The 23,802-nt window shown below is 45.5% G+C and overlaps 1 protein-coding gene across 1 annotated transcript in view; it reads right to left on the reverse strand.

The window, feature by feature from the left end:
* Positions 1-19,369, reverse strand: part of Pip5k1b (phosphatidylinositol-4-phosphate 5-kinase type 1 beta) — a 263,329-nt gene extending 243,960 nt beyond the window's left edge. The window contains exon 1 of the mRNA XM_038338361.1: positions 19,258-19,369. The gene's annotated coding sequence lies outside the window, so the exon portion shown is untranslated. The remainder of the gene's footprint in view (positions 1-19,257) is intronic.
* Positions 19,370-23,802: the final 4,433 nt, after the last annotated feature.

The raw sequence follows: 23,802 nt of genomic DNA on the forward strand, positions 1-23,802 counted from the left end.
TCCATATAGTTATTTTAAAGAAATCTTTCTTTTTTCTTTATTTTTTTGTGGAGGGAAGGTTTTATCGAGCTTCCACATCACAAAGGAGGTCAGAACAGGAACTCAAGCAGGTCAGGAACCTGAAGGCAGGAGCTAACAAAGAGGCCATGGAAGAGTGACATGTAACACTATTTTCAATACAACTGACCATATAAGGAAATTATCTTTCTTTTATATATAGGTTAAGTAAATTTGACTCAAGATATTTAATGTATCCTAAAAATAAGCCAACGTATGCTTTCCCTTAAATACCAAATTAGCTATTTACTCTTACTCTTAATAATCATTAATTTTTCAAACAAGTATATGAATCAAAAGAGTTCTTAGGGAAAAATATTGTGATATTATGAATCTAGTTTGGATATTACTACCTCCATTTATCCAAACATCTCAAATTCAAATTAAACCTTTCCTTATTCTTTCTCTCCTTATGCACCTCGCTGCTCATCAGTACACTCTGTATCTTTCAATTAGCACTGGATAGCTAAGAAGATTTTTAAATAATGGTTGAGCATGTCCATGCCATTAAATGTAGGAAAATCGGTAACTGTGGCATGAACTGTCGCCTGTACAGGTCTCTGAGATTTATTGGCTCATGCACTAAACCATCTTTAGGGAAGGTGCATACAGGCAAACAAGCTCACTTGCTCAGAGAGGACCTGATTTCCCTGGGGGTCCATTCCTTCGGATCTTCACCAACCAGAAAAATGTGTTCAGCTTCAAGACTTTCTTTTCTGAAGACAGGGTCTTACTGTATCCCCAGTAGTATGGAACTCACTATGTAGACCAGGGCAGTCTAAAACTCACAGAGAGCCATCTGCCTTTGCCTCCTGAGTGCTGCCATTCAAGCATGTGTCCCCCACCAGCTGAAAGTTTCATCATGAGAGACAAGACAGCAAGTTCTTATTGAACATCCTTTCCTGACATAATGGCTTCTCATCATACTAGAAAACGAGATCTGGGGGTGATCTCGTTTATAAGGCCTTACCTGTTTTGTCCCATGTATGCTTGCCTCCCTTCTTTGCCCCCACCTTGGGATACACCGATTCTTCACGGTAGCTTACATGGGTCAAACTATATTTGGGCCTCAGGACTTTGCACTTACTATGCCTTCTGTTTGGAAAGGTTTCTCTCATATCTGAATAGCCTTACCTCTGCACTCTGAGTCTATGTTATAACTTAAACATTTGCTTCTCCTTGAAATTTACATGTTGCAACCCCCACCAACCCTGTGTGTGTGTGTGTGTGTGTGTGTGTGTGTGTGTGCGTGTGTGTAAGTGTAATTGTGAAAATGGAATCCTCATGAAGGGTATTGGTGCTTTGTAAAAGAAACAGAGCAAGTATGCTTCCTTTCCTTCTGCCAACTGAGGATTCTTACTTTTCTGTTTCATGGGCCTCCCCATCTAGAATAATACTAGTGCCCAGGAGTGTGATAATAGGCATTAAATATCTTGCTGGTTTCTATTTGGACATATGCTAAGTACTTCTTCAAACAATGGGCTCACAAAACAAATTGAGCTATTTTAGGATCAAGAAACACCCACTGTATGTGCGCTGAGGTGTCCCAGTCATCAACCTGTCATGTGATATACTGGGCAGCCTACCTTACAGAGATGGTTATGTAGCTCTGCCACCTGGCTTTGAAATCTGACTTCATCATCTACTTTCAATACCTCTGGCCCTCAGTTTCCTCTTCAGTAAAATGGTGATGACATCATCTACCCTCAAGGATTTCTCTGAATATGAAGTACGTTAAAGCATGGTTATCACTTAGAAAGTGCCTAGATTATAACAGACACCCAAGTTAGTCTGGGCACACATTGCCAGGGTGCTATCATTGTAGCCCCGCCCTCTCTCCTCCTCTTTCTTCCTTCCCATCTTTAATCACAAACAAGTTCTCCAGTATTTATTTCTTAACATTCAGTTCCTACCACCTACAATTTTGTATCATTTGTGTCTCTGTGCTGTGATGACTGATATTGGTCATATGCCTGTGCTTTACTTTCACGATGTAAACCCATGGTCAGTGACCAAAAGTCCTCATGGGAACTAACTTCTCCTATCCCTATCAATTCTATTCTTCTAAGACAGCTGTTCTTAAATTTTATGCTTTGGGTCTTGGTGATTATTTCAAACTTCTTGGTGGAGACTTAAATCCTTAGGGCTTGATTCCCACTGTACACTCTCCCTTTCCCAGGCCTGGCCTTCTCCCAAGTTTAACACACTGCTATTTTAATTCTTTTCTTCAGTGACTTCATAGTTTTAAGTCCAAGTCTCTCTGGGTTTCTGCTTATCTCTATAGTAAAACTGTCTTCAGACATACAGCAGGATTATCAATGTAAAAACTCACTTGAAAAATAATGACAGCATAGCAGTTAAAGATGACAATGTTATATAGTAAGCATAGTTAACTCCTAAAGAAAGCAATTTAAAAACACAAGGTACCTGTTTGAAAGACCTGTTAAGATGACCACAGTGAACAAAACTCATCATAGCAAGCATGGATGAAGAGTCAGAGCATCTGGGACCCAGTGCTGCCAGCAGGGATACAGGTGCCATGGTATGGATCCAGCAGCTTTTAACAGTTAAGTTTTTCTCCCCGTTGAGCATTTGGGGATAGGAACACCGCTGCCTTCTCATCTCTGCTTCCATAGCTCACTTCCCATCAGCTCTGCTCTGACTTTGCTAAGTAAACGTGTGCTATATCCTGCAGTCCGAACCGAGCCACACTCAGTCCACAGTTGGACCACGAAACAGCTCAGCTATGGACATGATGATACCACCGTACTCATGCCAGGCTGAGCAAACAATTCAGATCTTAGTGTTGTATTAACAGAGCCAATGCCCTGACTACAGACCCAAAGATTCCTATTCCAATGTGCTAAATTCTAAAGGCAGAGAGCACAGCCAATGGGCTGTGGGGCAGTCAGCCATTAGGATGTCCACATAAGATACGTCTTTCAAACATACTTGCTTTCTTCACACAAACATTCCCTACAATGTCATGCTCTCATAAAAGTAGTCTCCCATAATTAGACATTTCACTAAGTGGGAACGGATGGGCAGAAAATGCAGCAGGTTTCCTCTCGGGAATCCTGTCTGTGGAGAACACGTCAGGAGCAGGCTTGACCAGTGCCCACTGTGAGGTCCTTCAGCTGACAGACCAGAAGGATGGCTCTGCTGAAAGTCCCAAAATGTTCTTGAGAGTGCTGGCCTGTGGCCAGCTCTGACAGGTAGACACGTGTAAGCTCAACAACAGTGCTGGAAACTCAATAATCTCTGAAGCCAGAGTCACACAGTGGCCAGTCTCAAAGTCCCCTTGCCAGCGGTATCAGTGCAGAGACATGAGAATCCGTGTCTTGCAAGCATGGCAGCTCCAATTTTCTATTAGTCACCCAAAATAGTTTCTCCCATCTTGATCTCAGGTATTCCCCATGTCTGTAAGTCCGGTCCTTCTGACAGCTGGCACGTAACACTGGGCTGTAATGTTTTTATTACTGAAATTTGCACTGGGCATTTGAGGAGTCCAATTAAATTCAAACACCTTAAAAATTCCCCAGGTGCATGGCTTCTGAGAGTGTCTCTCTCACACTTGGCCTCAACAGCAGCACTCACTGAGACAGGGACCCCTGTGTGTGCAGCCTGGTGCTGGGCTCGCTGCAGTGTGCTAAGTTACACCCACACAAGAAGTAGATACTTATTTAATACCGGGAGCATCACCTGCTCTCAGCCTTAGCCAACCAATCACTGGCTGTTAACCAGCACTGCTTCGCTTTAATGAGCAAACACGTTTTACTTTCTCCTTGGCACCTGTATCAAGAGCGTGTTTCAACTCAGAAGGTCCTGGCAGTCTTCAGTGAGACACTTTCTTCCCAACCTCGCGCTCCAGGGCTAGGAAAGGAAGAGTCTTTACAAGGACCCTTAGTCCAGATCTGCTTACCCCACCCTTGCTATAAAAGTGATGCCCTGCGCGTGACCTCTTCCTGTAATCCCTATAAAACACATTCTCTTCTGCATGTGACACTTCTGTTCTGAGGACCTCAAAGGCCATCACTCGACTCGGCCTCTCCAATGGATCACGCCTTTGATCGCGCTCAAGAGCCAGTGTTTAGAAGTTCATTCTACGGATGACAAGAAGAAAAAAGCAGGAACGAGGTCAAGCCACTTGACCAGGGGTCATCCAAGTGTCAGCATAAGGACCGGATGAGTCAGGATTGTGCTTCTCTGAACACGGTGCTCACTGCATTCAAATTCAACTTGGGCAAATATAAGCAAATGACCTTTAGAAGCACAGGAAGCTTGCTTCAACACACTAAGAGATAAACTCCTGTTGTAAGCAGGTAGGAAGGAGCTGCCAAAAGACATTATCTTCCTTTAGAGTCTAAAGTCACAATAAAGTCAAATCACAAGAAGTTTACTCTGGCCTTTGTGAACCTCTTAGTACTTCAATTTCTTTTCTTCTTTGTTAAAAGTAAGAAATAGAACAATAGGCTTGCAAATATTTTTGAAGCAGGCATTTTCAACTTACTTCAAGGCATATCGACTGCTACAAACCCTACAGAAGTTTAAGTTTCCATTTTCCCTTTGTTCTTCTGAAGGGGGATCAAAATAATCGATAAAACGCAGCAGCAGTGTCTAGGGTGTTGAAGGTACAGAAGCCGTTAAGTTGGGTGGGAACAGAGAGCAGGCAAAGATGTGGTCCCTGACGTCAGAATTTGAGTCTGCTTAGAGAGATAAGCTTCAAGGCAGTGACAAGCCAGCCTCAGGGGAGAGAGCTTCAGGAGTCACAAGAAGAAGAAGAAGAATGCCAAAGAAAAAGTGGGCTTGAGAAATTGCTTCGGGGGAAGTAGGTATTCGGATCAGTGGGGTCCCAGATGCCTTCTAGAACTGAATATGTATTGCACCATGAAAATTAGATGCCATTTCCTCAAACAGAGAAGAAAATAGAAGGCAATTCAGTATAAACAGAGAGCCTGAGCCGATGTATGAGGTAATTAAATTGCAAATTAAGATGAGCGGACAGTATGCTCTGTTACCCACACCTTTTCAGGGAAGTTTTATTAATCCCAAGCCTCTGACAGCTCACAAGCATTCTAACTACTATGGCTCCACCATCTTTCCTTCCCTCCTCCCTCCTCCTAGACTCCACCTGGAGAGCCTGCAGGTGTCTCAGCTGCATCTGCTCCCATGGCTTAGATCAGCGCCCACAACCTGTTACCTTACCACAGCCACCATTTCCTACCACTCCCACGACAGCTCCACCCGGCCTAGACCGTGGGCCTCTGGACTGTCCAAACTGGGGCTCAATCAAACTTCTTGTCTCCAGAGACCAGGCTGCCTCTTCTCCACACACTTTCCTCAGAGAAGCACTTCTTGCCACTCTTCTAAGCGCTCAGCTAAACACCAAAGACATGCTTCCTCCGACTCCTAATGTTCTCCCAACATTCGCATCTCAGTAGATCAACACCTCCAAGTCTCCCATCTGCTCCCCTTTCGCTGCGCTCACTCCCTTTACCGAGGTCTCAGATCCGTCATTAGCCTCTCTGGCCCTGGCTTCTTTCCTTTCAAATCCACTTCCCCACACTGCTCACATGGCTGAGTGAAAACACGACCTCATCACCTGGGCTCAACTCTTCTTGTCGCACCGTCTTCAGAGAGAAAGCTTTGAACACAGCGCAGCGAATGTGTCCATGGTGGGGCCCCAACACACCATGTCGCAGGTCCTCCCATCCGTTCTCACACACACCCCCACCACCAAGGCATGCAAGTATAAAGCACTACGATCTACGGTTCCATATCTCGAATGTCGTATGTGCTGTACAGCTGCTGTCCCCGCTCTAACACCACACTCATGATGACGACAACAGTGGGAAAGGATGGTCAACAGGCATGTTAGACCAGAAAGTGGATGCTTCAATGGAACAAACCAAGACACACAAGGGTTGAGGGGGGGCGGCAACAAATTTGAAGCTCCAGGAGCAAGTAAAAATAAACAAAGAAACAGGGGGAGGTTAAGGCGCTTGGGAAGCTGCTGAAGGAGGGCAGTTAAGAGGGGCCCGTATGGGGAAGAAGTGAGGACAGAGAATATCTTCTTAAGCTTAGCGGCTATGCAGGCCTTGGGTGAGCAGAAGCCAGACAGCCGCAACTGTCTAAATCTGCAAAGATGGTTAGTGTGAAAACGCTGAACCTGGGGAAAGAGGCAGGCTGGGGTTTCCAAAGGTTCCTGGGCACACACTTACTCCTCACTGTGAAAAAACTCGGGGTCTTAAGAGTAGATGAGTCTCCAAAAGAGACACGTGAGGTCATGAAGTTATCTCAGATATAGCCGTCCACCCAAAATTTTGACAGCACACAAGGCCACTTATTGGGACAAGGACTTGAAAAGGTGTTCAGGCTAGAAGATGGATGGCTCACATTTTCAAAAGAAAGGGTAAACCAGATTAGCAAAGTAAGTTACGGCTTTATAAAAGAATGGATTCGGCAAATATGAAGTGCAGGCCAGCTCCGGGCCAGACCAGTGGTTTTAACCTGTGGGCCATGTCTCCTTTGGGGTCACGTATCAGATATTTACACTACAATTCATAACAGTAGCAAAATTACAGTTATGAAGTAGCAATGAAATAATGTTATGGTTGGGGGTCAGCACAGCATGAGGAGCTGGGTTACGCGGTAGCAGCACCAGGAAAGTGGAGACTCGCTGGGCTAGATGCTGTTTTTAAGCACGGGGGGGGGGGGGGGGGGGGGGGGGGGGAACACGCGAGCGTAAGATGGTGAGCGCAAGGTGACATTTAAGTGAAGGATGCGGACAAGGTCATGGGAGGAGTGTCCATCAACTCTGAAGCTGCTCAACCAGGCGGAGGGCACAATGCTGAGCTACAAACTGCTGCGAGAAGTTCTGCCACGTGTGGGAAACGATTATTCCTCAGACAAAGTCTGCACAGAAGGAAGTGACGCATCATGCTTACATTACCAGCTACTGGGTGGGAGACTGTTTCTAAGCTGTTACTTAACAAAATGATGAAACCCAACCGTACATGTACCTCATAAGCCGAATTTCCATTTTGCTTTCTATAAACAAACATATATGAAAGTCCTGTTTCTCTTGGCACCAGAGGCAGGGCTGCCACTTGCTCCATTTCCCTTTACCCTCACCACTCCATGGAAACCATGCATCTTGGGGAAAACAATAAGTGGGCATCATTTAAAAATAGCTCCTCAAAGCAATGTCTCGCTTGTTCCTTTTCAAAGACGAATTCTTAGGCCAGAGGAAAACCTGCTTACAGCCTCTTAAAGTGAATTTTTCATCATTCCTTTTCCTTGCTTTGCTGGAGGTTTGCTGATAGGAGACAGGACATTTGGGAGACTTCTCTGTGCAATTTCTTCAAGGAAAAGACAAAGGCGACTTGTCGTCTATAGTTCTAAGAACATAAAAACCGAAAATGAAACTGCCATCAAAATGCCCATCCTTTTTACCACTACAATTAAGTGAAATAAAAACGTTTAGAAATCTTGCTTTAGATCAGATAAATTAGCAAACACGTAATAAATACTTCATAGAAAATAAAAAGGAAATGATGCCCGCCTCAGCTTTAAAAGGTAGCACTTTAGAAAATGTGCCTGTTATTGGCCTTTCAACTAAGTGCAAAGCAAAGGATTTGAGCAGAGACCTCTTGAGATCCTCTCTCAAAAACCCCTTATGGGTCATCCCCACTCTTTCTCTCTTTAAGAAACAATAATTTCAGACGCTGGAGAGATGGCTCAGCAGCTAACAGCACTTGTTCCTCTTCCAAAGGACCTGAGTTCAGTTCCCAGTACCCACATCAGGCAGCTCATCACTATCTGCAACTCAAGATCCAGGGAACCTGATGCTCTTTTCTGACCTTGGTGGGTACCTGCATGTTCTTGAATGTACATATGTGTATGCATGTGTATACACACACACAAATACAGAGAGACAGAGGCAGAGCCAGAGAGAGACAGAGACAGAGACAGAGAGACAGAGAGAAAGAGTCTTTAAAAAATGAAAAAAAAGCCGGGCGGTGGTGGCGCACGCCTTTAATCCCAGCACTTGGGAGGCAGAGGCAGGCGGATCTCTGAGTTCGAGGCCAGCCTGGTCTACAAGAGCTAGTTCCAGGACAGGCTCTAGAAACTACAGGGAAACCCTGTCTCAAAAAAACCAAAAAAAAAAAAAGAAAAATAAACATTTCAACATATAATGAATGAGTCTTACAGAGTCACATTTTAGAAAACATAGGTATTATGTAGTCCCCAGATCACAACAGTCTCAACAGCCTAGCAAGCAATGAGTAAAGCTGTTGCCGGTCAGATCGGAAATGTCCCCCACAGGGTTACAAGTTTGAACACTTGGTCTGCAGCTGAACGCACTGTTTTGGAAGGAAGCAGAACCTTTGGCACCGGTCTAGCTGAACAGCATAGCATGGTAGGGTAGGCCTCCAATCTGGGTCTAGCTTTCTCTGTTTCCTGGGTCGACCACCTGAGGCACTGCCACTGTTAAGTGTCCTTTGTCACAGACCTGCTTCATCCACTGTGACTTCCCTGCCATGCTGAACTTTATTTCCTGAACCTGGAACCAAAAGAAATCCCCTTTGAGTTGTTTCCATAGGGTATCCTGTTACAATGACAAGAAAAGCTATCTCCTAGGCTTACCCTCAAAGCCACCGGGGTAGAGCGTCCTTAAAATAAATGAATGAAATCAGAGGGAATTTGGAATAACAAAACGGGGCCAACGGGTGTGGGACAAAGAACACCGCACGCCCCATCAAAGGCCACACTCTGCTCTGTGCCATCTTCCAAAGGCGGGGAAGAAGATGTGACAACTTTGGGGAGGTTTTCTAGTTGAAAAAAAATGTCTAACATCAATGTTGTACTTCAAGGGACAGACAGCCCTCTGCAAATTGGAAATGTATTCTAGAAATAAAGCAGCCTGCCCAGAGGTTCTGCGCAACCACAGGGTCGCTCAATCGATCCCTTTTCATTTTGTGCTTTATGTGGTCAGTTAAAATGGGAAGACAATACAACAATGAAGTTCAAATTCAGGAAAAAAAAAAAAAAAACCACTCTCAAATTGTCCTTGACATGTTCTCCCCGCTTTGGTTTTTCAAGACAGAGTGTTTCAGTAGCTTTGGAGCCTGTCCTGGAACTTGCTCTTGTAGACCAGGCTGGCCTCGAACTCACAGATCTTCTCGCCTGTGCCTCCCGAATGCTGTGATTAAAGGCGTGCACTAGCACTACCCAGCTCCTTGACATGTTTTTAAGAAAGGGTTTTTGTTTTGTTTTTTGTTTTCACTTCTTTCTTTCTTTTCTTCTTTTTTTTTTTTTTTATAAAAACAGGATTTAGGTTCTTGTTAAAAATAACATAGCATAAACTTGAGGGTGAACATTATGTGAAAAAAATACAGACATGCTCAATTTAAAGGTCATTGTTCATTGCTGAAGCCTATGAATCCTGTGAGACGGGTGGGTGGCTTTATGAACCTCTCTCCTCAAGGTCCAAATTCCAACAGGTGTCTACTCTCCATGACTCACCTTGCCTTCCTAACAGAAATAAAACTTTATGGGGAGAGCCTTCACTTGGTCATTAACTCCCCATCTTCTGGTTGGCACAAACAGGCCAAGAGTCCTAGATATGAGGCACACCACAGATAGCATGAGAGGTAACAAGAGATAAGGCTCGGGCTTTCTGAAGCACAGATCCCTACAGTGGAAATAATGCCAATCTAATGTATCAAGGCCAGTATTTATTAGAACTTAGAGGTAGGAGAGAATTTTCCGGAAAATAAGAGTATACTTCATATACTGTGGACATGCTCTTTCATGAAACCATTTTTTATTATAAGTATTATTTATATAGCTTTGTTTTTATTTGTTATGGTTATCATTGGCTGTGCTTTTTTAAGGGCATTGACTGCCATGCCAGACTGAAATCCTGTGTTCCCCCAGAGTTATGTTGAAATCTAACAGCTCTCATCTTAAAGGGAGTAAGAGATAGTCTATTCTGGAATCATTCTGAGTGACCACAGCCCAAGAACAGAGATTTAGGTTACCCCAAGTTTCATGTTGCAGTGTGGAAGCAGTTTCATGGGGTTTTTATAGTTTTTAGGGCAGAGAGCCACAAATCAAGGCACGTTAAAAATGCATTGGTGAGTACACCAGAGAGGTGGGTACATCAAGATGGGGGAGTTTTTCTATGGGGCTAAAATGTTATCTTAGCACTTGGATTGGTGGAAGCCAGTGTTCTGATAAGATTATAATAGCTTCTAAGAGGTTTTATTTATTATCATGAGGTATCAGTTCAGATACAGAGTGGGATAAAAAAAAAAAATCAAGGCTAAAACTAGCCCAAGATAAAGTAACTAGCCTCTGAAGCTACAAAATTCCAGTCTCTCAACAGAACTGAAATTCCAATCAGTCCATCTCTGCAGACACAGAGTCCTACAAGTTTTCTGTTCATAGCCAGACAGAGCTTTATTTCAGGAATTTTTGATCATAGTGGTTAAGAGAACATACTGTTCTTCCAGAGGACTCAAATTCCATTCCCAGTACCACATCAGGCAGCTCACAGTGGCCCATGGGTCTAGCTCCAGGGGTATCTGATGTTTCTAGTTTCTGTGGGCACTGCACCATGTGCACATACTCACAATAGACATACAATACACACGCACGTGCGCGTGCACACACACACACACACACACACACACACACAAAATTTAAGTTAAATCTTAAAAAAGCAATCTTCACATGGTTCTCCACCTCTCTTCCTGACAAATAAAAATATAATGTGAGGTCAGCTCTCCACAACTTCAACCCAGAAGCCAACCATGCCAGCATTCTGATCTTGGACTTTCAGCATCCAGAAAGAACCATCAGAAATAAATTCTGTTGTGTATAAGCCATCTAGTTGGGAGTACTTTGTAATAGCAGACTGAACTGAGATAGGTGGTTATCTTTCCATTGACTTTCACAGGGTCTCACTACAATGTCCTGGCTGTCTGTGAATTTATTCTGTAGCCCAGGTTGCCATGGGATCTGTGACCCTCCTGCCTCAGCAACCCAATATCTGGGATCGCAGGTCTGTACCAACAGGCCCAGCAGGTCAGGACATCTTATCGGTTCTCTGAGCATCATCAAGATGAATGCTTTAGCACTGAAATGCTTTCCTTGACAGCCACTTGTTTTTGTGGATGCAGGGTGTATTGACGTTCTCCTCTTTGAATAAATGTCCTATTTTGTCATGGGAGCATACAGGCAAGCCTTTTCAGTGTCGTGTTATAGAGTGTGGCATCCTCTTTGACTAGGAGCCACTTGATGCCCATTGGTGCGCAATGAGAGGCCAGCCCTCCCACCACTGATCCCACCTCTATCTTCTTTTCTCTGACTCACAAGAACATCCGACTTTCACATCCTTTCCTCTGTTGCAATTTTAGTTTAACTAACTCATATGGTTCCAAGTTCAGAGTTTTAAAAGGGTCTATGATAAAAAGCTTCCCTTCATCCCTGCTCCCAGGGAGCCAATTCATTGTCTCAGGAGCATCATCCTCGAAATGACTGTAGGCAACCTTTCTTGGGGATAATTACTGCAGGGACCATTACAGAAAAGCTGATCACAACAGTTATGCTACCAAGCAGCAGAAAGCTGGAGAAAGTCCACGGGCAGCATTAACAATGTGCAGTGGCGTGCGGGACATCTGTGCATTTCCTCTCTCTCTCCTGGGATTTTGCAAAAGTTTTGTTGTGTTTTTCAAGAGATGAAAGCAACACTATTCGTTTGCTGTATCTATTCGACACTTTTAGATATGCTGGGCACGGTGCTGCTAAGGACATCACAGGGGAAAGACGCTCACAGCGTGCAGTCTACCCTTCTGACGTTGAGGGCCTCTAGGGGCACTGAGTTCAACAGACACAGCACTGAACCCTTCCCAGGGAGCAGGCAGCCCTGTCTCCAATAGAAAGGTGGTGAGAGCCTCCTTCCAAAGCCGCCTGAGGACTACCCCAACACATGGCTACTCTAGGCAAGGCACGCCCAGACGGAGCCACACAGGGCTATAGGGAAGATCAGGAATGAGCTGGTGCTCAGGACTGATCACCAAATAGTTCGGAAGAGACTGCTTAGCCAGTGACTGGAGTGACAGAGCTGGGACTCCACAGAGCCCTTCAACCAAGTCCGTTCTCAGAAATGCTCTTGCAGAGTAGAGGAAAATAACGCTACATCTTGACAATGACAATGAAAAAAACTAAGCCAGGCAGTGGTGGCGCACACCTTTAATCCCAGCACTCGGGAGGCACATGCAAGCAGATCTCTGTGAGTTTTAGGCCAGCCTGGCTACAAGAGCTAGTTCCAGGACAGGCACCAAAGCTACAGAGAAACCTTGTCTCAAAAAAACAAAAACAAACAAAAAACCAATGAAAAAACTGCCTGCTTTTAACCCATGTCCTGATTACTTGATCGAGTCTGAATTCAAATGTAATGGAATCAGTTGTTTAACGGAGGAAATTTCAAGATGGCTTAATACTCAGGTAGCGGTACTGATACTACTCACTACATTACTGAGGCTTACAATAAGAATTCAAGTCACAAAGACTGGTATGGAAAAGAGTGGATGGACCAGAAGAGCAAAGACCAGTGGTCCTCAACCTTCCTAATGCTGTGACCCTTGAAGACATTTCTCATGTGGTGACCTCCCGACCATAAAATTATTTTCATTACTACTTCATAACTGTAACTTTGCTACTGTTATGAATCAATCATAATATAAATATTTGTGGGGAGTTTTTTGTTTATTTTTTGAGACAGGGTTTCTCTGTAGTTTTGTAGCCTGTCTTGTCCTAGAACTCACTCTTATAGACCAGACTGGCCTCGAACTCATAGAGATCCACCTGCCTCTGCCCTCCAAGTCCTAGGATTAAAGGCGTGTGCCACCACCATCCGACTTAATATTTGTGTTTTCTGATGATCTTAGGCTATCCTTGTGAAAGGGTCAGTCGATCCACCAAAGGGGTTGCGACCCACAGGTTGAGAACCATTGGTATTGACAAAGTGTCTACTAAGAGAGTAGCCCAGTTAAGGAGAACCCTACTACTTTGCACTAGCAAGAAAGAAATTGTCTTGAAGGCAAGATCCTCTTCCTGTCCATGGAAGGCTCAATCGAATTCAGTTAAGAGGAGGAAGACTGAACTTGGTGAAAATGCCACCAACGGGGTGTTGTCTGCTGGGAAATAATCACCTGGGGAAGTGTTTTCCCAGGCTTAGTCACCGAGGTACCCAGAGATCACTACAGCTGTGATAAAGGAGGCCACACTACATCACCATCTGGCAACAGAGCTTGGCAACACTGTCCATATGGTCCTGAACTTACAGGCGTGAAATAGCAAGAGTTACAGCGTCACAGAAGTTTGCACCAAAGTTCTAGAAGGTCACAGAGGCCAGGTAATGTATGGCCTGTCGGATTTCTTGTAAGGGGGTCCTGAGAGAACACCCTGTGAAGCTGTGAAGGCAAAGCCCAAGCTGCAGTGGAGACCCCAGAACGTTGGGCATGTCAGGACCATAAGGTTCACCAGGAAAGCTGTAGGCACAGTGCGGAGCTGGCTTAAGGGGGCAGAACAGGAGGCACATAGAGTGACTGAAGGCTGCTGGAACGCTAAGACTGTCAGGAGCTCTAGATGCGGTACCTCAAACTAAAGGATGTGGTGCTTGCCCTGCTCGTTTTCAGTTTCACGTGGGCTGCTCATTCCCCACTATGCTCCCAGTCACGGCTTCATGGAATGAGGTTATTTATTCAGTGTCCATTGTATTTTGGATATGTGGAACATGTCATTTTATAAGGGAACAAGTTAAGAGGCTGTTTTGAGTTTTGGAGGAGACTTTGGACTTTGGACTAGTGATGAAGCAGAAGCCTGTGAGGAATTCTGGGTTGAAATGAATACATTTTGCAGTATGGGATGGCCAGGAGCCTGTGGGGCCAGATGCGATGTCATGATTTGAAGGGATGCACTCCAGTGACAAGGGTCACGTGGGGCAGCCCATCATCATTTTTAATTTGACTGGCTTGGAACCACCTTAGAGGCAACACACCTCTGGGTATTTTGGGGGTGTTTCCAAAGACAACCACCATCCAGCAAAATTTTTATTTATATTAATCTTCTTGACAAAGAAGACAAGTAACTAAACAGGAGTCTTAAACTATATTAGTTTTTCTAGTTACTTTAAGAAAATGAAACTACACTAAAAAGTTGGAGTCTATTGAATAAAGCCTGTTTTGAGTGATAAAGGGCCACCGTAAAGCCCTGGATCTGCTTCCCACCAGTCTGGTTGGTATTCCTAAAATGACTCAGAAAGAATAGAATCACTGAATAATTAAGAAACATCCTGAGATTTTTAAACATTAATTTGGAGGTGGCTGACACATTTTAAAATTTCTCACCACTTATCATAGCCCTAAACCCAAGAATATCAACATAAACAGAACAGATGCCAAACCTTTCCCACTGACGGAGAGTTGCCTAACACCTGCGACATGCTTCCTGCTCCTTCAAAGAGGTCATATGACGGTGGGCACAGATTCAGCAACAAAGAAAAAAGGTATGAATTAAGCATGAGAAACCCATCACATTGCTGGGCAGTGGTGGCACACAACTTTTATCCCAGCATTTGGTAGGCAGAAGCAGGCGGATCTCTGAGTTCAAGGCCAGCCTGGTCTACAGAGTGAGTGCCAGGACAGCCAGGACTATATACACAGCAACCCTGTCTAAAAACCAAAAACACAAAGAAAGAAAAGAAACCCATCATGCAGCATGTTCAACCCATGTATTTCTTGTGCCAGTCTCTCTGCGAAGCAAAGAAAAACATTTCTATACATGTCTATGACTAGCGATGTCTTTATGCTGCGTTTGAAACTCGTCCATTAGCATTGCCGGATGTAGCTTAAATACCCCCTTTCTTCTATACAAAACAGATGAACTTCCTACCGTTCCTTTCTCCAAACCTTAGCTTCACCCCAAGGTAAATTACATCTCCCAGGCTCCCAGCACTCGCAATTAGAATCCTCACCTGAGACTCATATCGCATCCCAAGAGGAACCCAGTTTGAAGAGAATCCATGGACGTACCTTTGCCCATTCTGATGAAGTCATGCACAGGATGATAACGTTGAGAATAAATTGAACAAAACTGAGGCTGACCCATGTGTTTATTTTAGTAGGACATGGCTGAAAAAAAAAAACTCAATGGTATCGTCTATTTTTAAAAAGTACGCTTGAGGTGGATTTGAAAAACAAAAACAACAAAACAAAAAAATCAGAAAAATTAGTAAGACAAAATGATGTGAAGGTCCTCCAGCCCTTTCCCTGGATCTCAGCAGAAACACGTCCAGCTTCAGAGATAAAGAGCACAAGCGAGGGCCGCTCCGAAGAACTGAAAGGACTCCCCCACCTCCAGTCAATGCAGTCCTTACAAAGGGAAACGGTTTCTCTTGTAACAAATAACACATTTAGGACTTGATGTTTTTCAGAGAACAATGAGGAAGGCTGTAGCCACACACACATACACACACACACACACACACACACACTTATTTTTCTGCTTTGAATTACAGTTTAACAGGAGTACAACCAAATGCAAATGAAATGTATGCATATTTATGATTTTACTGGCTGGGTGACAGGGCCACCTTTAGTTACCAGCACAAAACCACCCTGCGTTTGTTTCTAGTCAAACAAATCCCTTTCTTCAATCCCTGGATGGAACAAAGTATTAATTATGAATCTGCCGATGTATCTTACTCATGAGAATAATAGCATATGCATAAGAATGGACATTTATTTAGGCAATAATATTTAAAAACAAATAGAAAACCACTTAAAAACATACCTGCTCCATAAATTATCAACAAACAAGTTTTCAGAAAATCTCTAAGGTTCCTAAAAGTCAAAACTGCACCCTCACAACTTTGAAAGTAAGCCTCCCTAACAATGCTACATTAGCTCTGGCCTTGTCCCAACACCCACGTGACCGTGAGCCAGTCAGTTTCCTTCCTAACTCTTCAGCTGTCGTACCTGTAAATGGTCCGTCTCCAAACAAGTTAATGCTGCCATTCGAATTCTTTATCAAAAGGAAAAAATATCCCAGCCCCTAATAAACAGCAAGGTCTATGAGCAGTATTTAAGATCCATTGTATTCCCTGCCTCATTCCTCCTTACATAAAACAAACAAAACAACACTTTTCCTGTGTATAGGAAGGAGTGGAAAGAGAAGACAATTCTTCAAGGGAGTAGGTTTCACTAGGTCGGTTTCACTAATTAGGTTCCTCCTGCAAAACCACAGAGCCAGTGTTAGTTGTTACTGGAAAGCACCTCAGCAACTTTGAGTAAAAAGGAGACAAGTCCGTTCATAAGACGACACAAGTCAGTTTCTGGGGATGGATCCTTTAGCCAGCTACTCGTGGTGGACAGGCATGAAAGCGAACAAGACATAGATGGCATGAGGATAGGAAAACCTGCTTCATGAGATGAGCTCAGGAGACGACACGGGTGATCACCCATGGGCCCCTAAGAAGGCACAGCTTCTTCTCACAGGAAAATTACCTTCCGTGCTGGGAAGTTACATGTGAGGTGCTGTATGCCTTACAGCATGCTTTCCTTATGAATGATTTCATTCACTTCTAGTAACCAAACAGCCGTGTGTGTGTGTGGGGGGGGTTACTTTAAAAAAAATGATTTGGCGGTGGTGGCGCACGCCTTTAATCCCAGCACGAGGGACGCAGAGGCAGGTGGATCTCTGAGTTTGAAGCCAGCCTGGTCTACAGAGCGAATTCCAGGACAGCCAGAGCAACACAGGGAAACCCAATCTCAAGAAAACCAATTAATTAAATGAATAAATCAATAAATGTGCACATATACTGTTGAAGTACTGACCCAACTTGTTCCTGAGAGTACTTCACCCTGAGTACTTTAACGTCAAACAGAAGCACTGAACAGCTTAGGTGGGAAATTAAACACACTTGCAATTTTCTTTCCCTCCAACAAGTGGTCCACAGTCCAAGTCAGAAAAAGTAAATTGAAGCTGGCATCCATGATCAACTAAACCCCTTGGCTGACTCGAGGTGGACATTTTTCTACTCCTAAACTTGAGAAGAAAAGGACCCAAAAGAAGTAATACCGCCTTGCTAGACACCACGGAATGCTAAAGCTGGCAAAAGAAACAGAATTCCATAGGCACTTCATTTTGTATGGGAAAGATTTTAGGCTTGGAGGTGGTAGGTCTAGCACAAAAGCTGTGTTGGAGTTACAGCCCAGGTCACCAAGCAGCACGCTGAACAGCATGACCTCATCCTGATCAGAAGTGGGACAATGACAGAAAACACAAAAGCACCAAGCGGCCAGGAGATTACATGAACTCTCTGGTCAGAACCTCCACGCAGAGAAGCAGTGCACAACTCCCAAGGCTGTCTGACCCTGAGTTTCTTCACATCTGCAACACGTGAGTGGCAAGTCACAAAGAGACTGTACTGACCACCACGAAGGGAAGACAAGTCTGGTTATTAAAAAACAAAACAAACAAAAAAACCACCAAGACTTCAAGTACAGAGCTGGCTCTGAGTTAGGAACAGCAAACCTGGCTGGGACTCTAACAACCACTTGTCACTGTGATAAATCCCAGAATCTGAGTGTCCCAGGCCTCCTGCAAATGTGCAATTGTCATCTTTATCTCGTCCCCCTCAGACACGATTGAGAATCAATGAGAATACTGAAAAGTATTTAAAACCTGAAAAACGCTAATGCAACTATTAGGTGGCATTCAGTCCCTCCAGTTTTCTTAGTTTGGACAAAGATGTAATGTGGCTGTATTTGTGAGTGCCAGACAGCTTTCCTTCCCAAGATGGACATCACATATCAAGAGCTGACTGCCTGACTTTCCCATCAGTCCTCAGGGGTCGCCACCTTTGCTCTCATAACCAGCATTTCCTTCAGCTCAGAGATCATAGGGGACACTTAGGTTCAATCTTGAACTTGTTTGGGCAAGAATTTTTCCAAGGGTTCCTTTCTGCTGGTAGCCCTCTGACAAAAGCTTCCGCGAACCCCCATTTATTTTTATCACACTGGAGTCGAAGGAAAACCAATCCTTGGACTTTGATCCACTCCAACAACTGCAAAAACACTACAGCCTCTCCACAGAACAAGAGGCAAGTCTCCCGGAAGAGGGACAAAAAGGGTCCCTCCGAGCCGAAGTTCAAGAGAAAGGAATTGGATCATTGGATCACTCCTTAGGTCAGATTAACAAATTCTCGGTCCTTGGGGGCCATTCATTTTACAGCGGGGGACCTCTACGGGGGGGGGGGGTAGTGTCAGGGGTGTTACTTGGGGGCCAGAACTTTAAATAGCATCACATCCCTGTTCGAAGCCCTGATTTCAGTAGGCACGAAGAAAAAAATTCACTGACCTACCCAAACAACTTCTCAGGAACAGGTTTCTACCCAAGCATGCAGTGCAGGGCAGAGAGCCGGCTTGGGCGGTGGGGGTAAGCAACGAGAGAACGCTCATCTGCATAGATGAGAGATAAGCAGTTTGTTGTCTTGGGTGCTGACGACTCCTGGCACCAAAGCGACAAATCAACTCCAGCACTCTCCCACCCCACGGCCCCAGACTCCCAGTCCCCTGCTCCAGATGTTGAAGCTTCACGTTGCCTGGGCCAGTGGAGAGAGGGGCCCCATAAAAGTCCCTAGCTGTTTTTAGGCTGGAACCGTACCTCACCTGTTCCACCCAGCGCCAGAGCCAGAAATCACCAGAACACTGACTCATGCAAGCCCCTCTGGACATCCCAGGGGCGTCTAACAAGTTCGCGGGTGTTTAGTAGCAGGGGAGAAAGACGGGGACACCTCTCCCACTGCAGCCAAACTCAGCAGACTGCCCTGAAACGAGGGTGGGAGCTCAGGCTTAAGTGAGCCACAGTGATCGGCGGGTGTCATTGCCACCCCAGGGATGGGGCAGGGAACCGGTGGATGCCCACCGGGAATGCGCAGCTGAGGCTCCCCGAGGAACTAAGGTCCTCATTAGGGAACCACGGGCGCCCCCTCCATGTCACCCCCAGCACAACTCAGACAGTCAAAGTGGCAGGGTGGAGAGGTCAGGTCTCAGCAGAGACACAGCCCCAGGCGCGGCGGCTAGGGAGGGTGTAAGCAGGGTTGCCGAGGACGCGCAGGAAACTTACCTTCCCCGGCCGGCGTGCTGTAGCCTCAGCGGCCGAGACCAGTTGCGCCACGGCGAGCAAGTTGTCGGGATGTCGCGGGCTCCCGGGTGGCTGCGGCGGGCAGCGGGTGGGGCGGGGCCGGGGCAGCGCCGGAGGCGGGCAGGTGCCGGGCCCTGCCGCGGGGCCACACTCGGCTCGGACACGCGGTGACGGGGACGCGCGGCTGCGAGTGTGCAATGCGCGCGCGCCGCGGCCGGTGTGCGTGTCCCCGCGTTCCCCTTCCTTCCCGCCGCTCCTCTTCGCCGGCAGAGTGGCAAGCGGACCACAAGGACCCGGCAACCGGAGGTCGCAAGGCGAGGCAAGATCCGGGGTGGAGGCCGAGGAGTGGCAGCACCCGCCGGCCTCGGGTCCCCGCACGGCGCGCCAGAGTCCGAGCGAGGCGGGCGGCGAGCAGGCTGCGCGGCGGCAGCGACTCAAGGAGGCTGCAGGCCCCGCCCGCCGGCCGCCTAGGCTCTTCCCCTTTTCTCTCCACCCACTGTTCTATCCCGCACGCCCTGCAGGGAAGCCAGACCGGTTTGCGGCAGCGGCGGGGCCCGCAGTCGGAACAAGTGCCGGAGTCGGTGCGTGGGGACTATGCACCCTGTGCCGCTGCCCGCAACCTGAACGGGGGTTGGGGGTGGGGGGTCAAGGTGAAGCGGCTCCCTGGAATTAGCAGGATCCTCCGAAGCTCCAGGGCTTCTAGGTGCTTCTCGGAGTCTTGAAGCCCCCATTGCGGAGCTCTGTTTTGGGGTAGAGCGTGTCCCTGCCCCAGGCCACTGAACCAGGTTATGCCTGACTTGCTTCCTCTTCCTTGGAGAGCTAGCACTTAAGTACAGGCTCCCTCTTCCACGAGGAAGGGACAGGCAAAGGTTCTGAGACCACAGCTGTCCCCTTTCTAAGGATAGCAGGTGTATTATGGAAAGTAGATCTATCCAACAGGTAGGGATAGGTTAGAGAGGGGTCCCGCGCAAATATGCAGCAATGGGGCACACCTGCTGGAGCTTCTTGGAATCTCACCTAAGTTAGTATAACTGCAAAGAGGGTGGGGACCAAACCTAAAGATGTGTTTGGCGTTATTCTGTCCTGGACACTAATATTAAATTTATCAAATAGGCACGGGAAGGTAGCGACTCCTTTCATTTTGGGTCGAAGCAATTGGAGCTTTTCAGCTTCATCACTTCCTTCCACTTTTCCCTTCTCAAAAAGTTGTGGGAAATAGAGCTCCCGTTCTGTGTGGTGGAGGACAGCATTTGATGATCCTTGCTTGAGGGGGGGACACTCCCTTGAGATTCTGCAAAGAACACTGTCTGCAGTTTTGAAACCTTTTACCACCGCCCCCACCAACTCCAGTGATTTTTTTTTTTTGTCGTGGTTTGATATCAGCCTGGGATGGAGAACAATAAATCCGTTGTAAAATTGATTTAAGGTTTTATTGAAGTGAAACGGACAAATCAAATAGATGTGAATTGTTCTTTGGCTATATTCCCAGTGTATTTCTTCCAGGTGTGTCTGGCCACTACTGGAGATCCAGGGCACCATTGACTCAGGACCCCTCTGCTTGGGACCTGGCATCCTGAACTTATTAAAGTACAGAGTAAGAGCATGTGTGGTCCAGCTTGCACGCTTTTCAGATGAGAAAACCATGGCTCAAAGACATCCAGTAACACAGACCAGAGCACAATTTTCCTTACTCTTAGTCCCTGAACAAAAAGTAACAGAAAACCGGCTTAACTGAGTTCAAGATGGGGCCAGAGGAGAGGGCAGCAGACAAAGAGGAACAGATCAAAGATCAAAGAACCTTGCAGCCTCCTACTGTGAATTACTGTCTAGGGGGCAGCATCACACTGCTCTTAGTGGCAGACTAGCTGAGATCTGGGAGTGGGAATCACAGTCTCTCTTTGCGTGCTTCTCAGACTTCCACTCTGAAACTGAAGGAGTAGGAAGTGAATTTGCTTGGGGGGGGGGGGGGGGTTGGGGTTGGGTGTCAGTAAAAATGCCTCAGGGGATGTGAAAAACAGCAAAGCTCAAAAATCTCAGTGGATCAAAACTGGTCAGATGCATTACTCTCAGACACCCCATCCTCGTTTGCTTTCTCCACAAAGCTGTTTTTCCCATTAGCACCTAGACTGCTTTCTGTAGTCACAGATGCAAACAGCCTTGAGTTTCTATAGGGAAGATCCAAAGCCAACTGCCTACTGGAGAGAGCTAACGCTGGGAAACCAGACACAAAAGCCTTGATACTGTAGCGTTAGTTCTGTATGGTGAGACAACAATCTCTTCCTGGTTCTACCTCAGTAGGAATTCAAAGAGTCATCCTCTACTGGAAATAGAAAAAGCATTCATGTCACTAGCAATAGCGACTTGGCCAGTTGATATAGCGACTTGAAGCCTATTTAAAACCCAGAAAATACACATTTAAATGGTTTACTTAATTTCAAATATTTTCCCCATGGATTCCAGATCTTGGCCCAAATTCTTACTATTATTTTTTAATACTGCCCTTACACAGGAGACATGCATGCTCTTTTTATTGCAGATTTGATAATATTAATGGTCTGCAATTGATAACTTGCCTTTATTCAGTGTCTTTCCTCCTACCATGTGATCTACTTTGGCCAATGGAGTAAGAACACACATGATAAAAGGCATGTCTTGAAAAATGTGCATTTCTGTATCAGATCCTGGGATTCTGCCATTACCAAGTCTGCTGCTGGACAAAGACCCTGGCAAGCAAGAGCTGAGTCATCACAGTGGAGGTCATCTTTGCTAGGCAAAGATTTGTTCTCAGAGGCACAAACAAGTCCAAGCGAGCTTCATCAGGCTTGGTCCAGATCAACAGACCATACATCCGAACCATAGGTCTGTAACAAATAATAAGGAGCTGCTACCTGTAGGCAACTACTTCAGTTACCGACTGCTGCCCAACAAACCACACTAGAACACAGTAGCCCCAAAGGCTGATGACTGACTAATCGGACTGTAGATGAATTAATATAAAAACTCACTTGGCTTCATTCCCTTGTCAGCTTGACAGAGCTGCAAGGTGCCGGGAGGCTTCACTTGAATCTCAGATATCTCAGTCCCCCATGTAACAGCTTCTGACTTCTCATGTGGCTGAGTTGGGCTTCTACCGCAAAGCGTTCATACTTCTTCCATGGCGTCCCGTTTCTAAAAGGGAGAAACTAGAAACTGTCCATATTTTAAGGATAGAACTTGGAAGTTCTGTGTTATTTCCACTTCATTCTATTGTCAACTGGGTAGTTCATCTATCGTGGATGCTGTAGCCGGGGAAACAAACACAAACAAGAATCCAGAGGAAAGCCTGGGATTGTAGCCATTGACATCGGACAGCAGAATCCTTTCCTTTCACAACTTAGAATTGCCTTCTTTTTTATGGAAATGTAATTTCTAAATAGACAAAGGGGCTTAAACATTTTGTATAGCTTGATTTTTCTAATTGTGGAGGGCAACTTTACCCTGAAAACTCCATGGTCTCTAATTTCAAGTTCACTCTTTTTTTTTTTTTTTTTTTTTTTTTTTTTTTGGTTTTTCGAGACAGGGTTTCTCTGTAGCTTTGGAGCCTGTCCTGGAACTAGCTCTTGTAGACCAGGCTGGTCTCGAACTCACAGAGATCCGCCTGCCTCTGCCTCCCAAGTGCTGGGATTAAAGGCGTGCGCCACCACCGCCTGGCTTCAAGTTCACTCTTAAGATTAGCTAAATCCTGAAATCTCATGACTACTTTCCTGTCTTGTTTAATTGTTCTTTACTCTTTTCCCTTCCTTCTGGTAGCTGTCTCTTCCTCCCTTCTTCTTCCGACCCTTCTTCCCTCCTTGCTTCCTCTGTCTTTTCCCTTTTGTAAAGTTTATATATTGATTCTTGTAATTGAGAAATTAATTTATGCAGTATATTCTGATCATGCTTATCCCCTTCCCCAAATCCTCCCAGATCCTCCCTACCACCACACCAACCCTACTCTACCCCTTTCTTTCTCTCTCTGTTAAAAAAAAATAAGAAAAAAAGAAACATGCATACATGCACACACACACACACACACACACACACACACATACACAAATCCAGAAACTAAAATATATAAGCAAAAGGTCAATAAGACAAAAAGTACCCAGACAAAGCAGTATAAGACAAAAGTCTACAAAAACACCATTAAGTTGGTTTTGTGTTGGCCAACTATTCCCAGACACGGGGCCTAAGTGTGGCTCATATACTCGATGAGAATTTATTGGATAAAACTTATTTTTCCCTTTGCAAGTGTTATCAATTACAAACAGCTTCTAGGTTAGGGGTAGGAGATGGGGTCTGGTTTGCCACTCTCAGAGCTGGGATCCCATCTGGCTTGAACCTGTGCAGGCTCTCTGCCTTTTCCCTTTTGAAATCCCCGTCATCCCCTTATCCCTCCTTCCAATTTCCTATCATGTTTCAAAAGAACATGGAACTAAGAGTCATAAGACCTGTGCAGTGTTTGATTGAAGACTGTCTCCTGTAAGCTTATATATTTAAACACTTGGT

Source organism: Arvicola amphibius, chromosome 1, assembly GCF_903992535.2.
Source record: "Arvicola amphibius chromosome 1, mArvAmp1.2, whole genome shotgun sequence".
In the NCBI taxonomy this organism is placed as follows: Eukaryota; Metazoa; Chordata; class Mammalia; order Rodentia; family Cricetidae; genus Arvicola; species Arvicola amphibius.